Source organism: Triticum dicoccoides, chromosome 2B, assembly GCF_002162155.2.
Source record: "Triticum dicoccoides isolate Atlit2015 ecotype Zavitan chromosome 2B, WEW_v2.0, whole genome shotgun sequence".
Lineage (NCBI taxonomy): Eukaryota > Viridiplantae > Streptophyta > Magnoliopsida > Poales > Poaceae > Triticum > Triticum dicoccoides.
Genome location: NC_041383.1, coordinates 705,581,564 through 705,585,984, shown reverse-complemented (window position 1 = coordinate 705,585,984; position 4,421 = coordinate 705,581,564). Strand labels below are relative to the sequence as shown.

The 4,421-nt window shown below is 46.0% G+C and overlaps 1 pseudogene; it reads right to left on the bottom strand.

The window, feature by feature from the left end:
• Positions 1 to 4,421, bottom strand: part of LOC119361193 — a 111,998-nt pseudogene that overhangs the window by 105,856 nt on the left and 1,721 nt on the right.

Genomic DNA, 4,421 nt, shown 5'->3' with positions numbered 1-4,421 from the left:
GGCTTTCGATGGAGGAGGGAAGAGGAAGGAGGGGGCGGCTGGAGGAGGAGGGGGAGGGGGCGGTCGGAGGTGGAGGGAGGAGGGCGTGGTGGGAGGAGGAGGGAGGAGGGCGCGGTACATGGGAGGAGGAGGGAAGGAAGGAGGGAGTACCTCGCTAGAGGACAGACGACGATGCCAGCGGCGGCGGACGACGGATATCGGCGCGGGCGAGAGTGACTGAGAGTGAGTGAGAGAGGGTCGGCTGCGTGTGGAGGATAAGGTAGGGTTAGTAGTAGCGCGGGTGCGAGAAAAGCGCTACAGCTAAGGAGAATAGCAGTAGTGCTGGGTGAGGATACACGCTACTGCTAAGTTGGGCTAGCCATGTGTGTCTAGTTCAAACATAGCAGCGGCGCTTTTTGTTAGTACGCGCTACTGCTAAAGTTATAGCAGTAGCGCAGTTTATTTATACGCGCTGCTACTAAGTAGCAGTAGCGCATGATTTTGTTCAGTGCTACTGCTAAGATGTTGTGTATAAGGTTTTTCCTAGTAGTGCCAATGGCATCCATCACCTCTTTCTCCTCAAAAGGCTCAGCAAGGGAAGCCAAATCACACTAACTGGACGCAAAATTGTCCCAGTTGAAATCCTTCAACGGATGTAAGTCCTTGTGAAGCATGGCCGAGAAGTGTTCTTGGGCCACCCTCTCCTTGTCCTCCTGGGCCGTAGCCCAGCCGTCTCCATTCCGTAGGCGTTGGATGGAATTATTTCTTCTTCTCGCGTTAACCTTGAGGTGAACAAACCTGGTGTTCGCGTCCCCATCCTTTAGATTCGCAACCCGAGAAGCCTGCCGCTTCCTAGCTCTTTCAAGCACCACAAGGCTTACCACCCGTCTCTTGAGTCTCGTTCTAAGATCCAGCTCTTCCGTCGACAGCGGACGGAGATCCATAGCCATGTCCAACCTAAGGATAACCTACGAGGCCATGGCGAGCTGCAGCTTCGCATGCAAGAAGAACCCATTACTTCATTGTCTCGGCGCCATCCCAGTGCGCCACAACTTCTCGACAAAAATTCGGCAGGGCTCCGTGTGTGATGTGGACCTGGCCCGGGAGCAAGCCACCACCTGCCCGAATCCAGGAAGCTTAATCCAATAGTTCTCAAACTTGAACTTCTTAGGGCGCCTGGGGCTGCGGTCACTCGAAAGAGACAGCGGGTAATGGTCGGAGAGCAAGGTTGCCAGAGCAGAACACATGAGAGCCAAACTGAAGGTCCCATTCAGGGTTGCAGAAGAAGTTATCCAGCTTGCAGATGGTTGGGTTAGTGCGCTCGTTACTCCAGTGAATTTTCGATTCTGTAAGTGGATCTCCTTAAGCTCACAATCATTCAGTGTGCTGCGGAACCGGTTTATGCGCCAGATCTTAGGGTTCCACTTGTTCCGTCTTTGCATTCTCAGGTATAGAACCATTTGATTTATTACAAAAGATATTCCGCCTGTTTCTTTTTACCCTGTATGTAAGATTTGCCTTAAGTCAAACTTTGCAAAGTTTGATCAAATTTATACTAAAAATATCATCATCTACAGTACTAAAGATCTACAATATGAATTCCACGAAGCACCCTTCCAGCTCGGTTCGGACATTCGACACTCCTTCATCAAATGGATAGAAGTAGCGACAGATGTTGCCAAGATGGTGGCTTCAGACTTACTGATGTGATACTTTGTAAGGTCTTTGTGAATAATTAATAAAATAGTTGCATGCATCGCCAGATGCAGAGGCTGGGGTCATCCTCCTTTTCGAAAAAAAAGACCTTCCAGCTCAGTCATACTCATCATACATCGGAGCTGAGCGTATACAAGTTTCGTACAAGACTGTATGAGCGGAGCCCGAGGAGCCAAGCACGGCTTGCCTCGTTCCCATCCTTTGTAAAACAGCGGCCGTTGTGCATGTAAAAATAGAGCCCAACAAAGGGGGTCAGCGCCAGGACGCAGACGGAGGGCAAAACTGCACGGCAAACTCGCGAGGACCACAGCTTCATGTTGCGTGATCTGGGATCCTACACGGCTGGCTCCGTGTGACCTGATTACAAAGTACAAACCCTAAGACAAGAAACAAGATATGTAAAGTTGTAGCAATAAACTGTAAAAAGAAGTTGAAAACTGTGTAAAGCACAATAAGGTCAGGTTGAGAAAACCATCTAGACATTTACTGTGACAATACGCTCTTGGGTACCAGTATCAGCGCATGAAAACAGAGCAGATATATATGCTATGCTAATTCAGCCCAAAGTCCAAAGTCCAAACCATGTTGTCCAGATGAAAATAACCCGGCAAACGATGATGGATATGGATGTTTTTAGAATTCACTAGTAGAAAACGGAGCTTTAGCGCCGGTTCGTAAGGGCCTTTAGTGCCGGTTCCATAACCGGCACTAAAGTGTGGGCACTAAAGCCCCCCCCCCCCCTTTAGTACCGGTTTGGCACGAACCGGCGCTAAAGTGCCACCACGTGGCGTGAGCTCGCGCCCTGGTATGGGGGACCTTTAGTACCGGTTGGTGTTACCAACCGGTACTAAAGGTTTTTTTTTTGAATTCTTTTTCTGAATTTTTTGGAAAAAAATTTGATTTTTTTTATTTTTAATTTTTCTGTATTATTTGATGATTTATTCTCTAATCACCTCTCTTAACTGCTCAAGTGTGGATCACTCATTCCAAATTATCTAACTTCCAGACCGGTCACCCATCCCTCTCACTACTCTAGCCCGAGCACGCTTAACTTTCGGGTTCTATTCTCCTTCGTTTCCGAGTCTGCACTTGTTGTTTTCCTGACAATAGTAGGATGTCAATCCTATTAACCCTCAGGAGTTTAGCTTGAGCATGAAGTCACACATTTCACCGTTTGAGTTTGAAACTATTATTCTAAAAAACAGTAATTATTTAGTAACGCTAATATTTCTTGAATAAGTTTGACCATAGTTTGACCACAGTTTGACCATAGTTTGACCAGATTTGACAAAAATTCAAAAAATTGAAATAATTATTTAGTAACACTAATATGCTTGAATAATTATGTAGTAACATTAATACTTCTTGAATAAAGTAGTTTGACCAGATTTAACCAAATTTTTTTAAAAAAACTGAAATTTGACCATATCTTATTTTCCTTTTGGAATTTGAGGATTCTAAAAAATTCCAAACAGGCCATAGGCTGTCTCCATCGGATGCGGATTTTCGTGCTGAATTTTTTGATATATTATACGTTTTTTTCCGACATCGTATATGTCCACTATGTAACCATATGTCCACTATGTAACCATAATATGTGTCCTTTCCCCTCTCGGTTGTTGCATCAAAGCGGACACCGCTGTTTTGGTTGGTGCTCTTTTGATCTTGGTCAATCGTGTAAAATGTATTCCCATTTATCTCGTATCCTTTCCAAATCGTAACAGTTGAAGATGGTCCCCTGGACAACAAGTACAGCTCATCACAAACAGTGTTGTCACCTCTGAGACGTGCTTCCAACCAACTGCTGAAAGTCCTGATGTGTTCACATGTAATCCAGTCGTCGCACTGCTCCGGGTGTTTGGAGCGCAGACTGTTCTTGTGTTCATCGACACACGGGGTCACCAAGGTAGAGTTCTGTAGAACTGTGTAGCGTGCTAGAGACCAAGAATATCCGTCCCTGTATATTATTGAGTCCCTTCTAAGCATGCCTTTTCCAGTCAGTCTCCCCTCATACCGCGATTGAGGGAGACCTATCTTCTTAAGGCCGGGAATGAAGTCAACAGAAAACCCGATGACATCCTCTGTTTGATGGCCCATGGAGATGCTTCCTTCTGGCCTAGCGCGGTTACGGACATATTTCTTTAGGACTCCCATGAACCTCTCAAAGGGGTACATATTGTGTAGAAATACGGGGCCCAAAATGACAATCTCGTCAACTAGATGAACTAGGACGTGCGTCATGATATTGAAGAAGGATGGTGGGAACACCAGCTCGAAACTGACAAGACATTGCACCACATCACTCCTTAGTCTTGGTATGATTTCTGGATCGATCACCTTCTGAGAGATTGCATTGAGGAATGCACATAGCTTCACAATGTATAATCGGACGTTTTCCGGTAGAAGCCCCCTCAATGCAACAGGAAGCAGTTGCGTCATAATCACGTGGCAGTCATGAGACTTTAGGTTCTGAAACTTTTTTCTCTGACATATTTATTATTCCTTTTATATTCGACGAGAAGCCAGTCGGGACCTTCATACTAAGCAGGCATTCAAAGAAGATTTCCTTCTCTTCTTTGGTAAGAGCATAGCTAGCAGGACCTTCATACTGCTTTGGAGGCATGCCGTCTTTTTCGTGCAAACGTTGCAGGTCCTCCCATGCCTCAGCTGTATCTTTGTCTTCCCATACACGCCCAAGAAGCCTAGCAGGTTCACGCAAAGGTTCT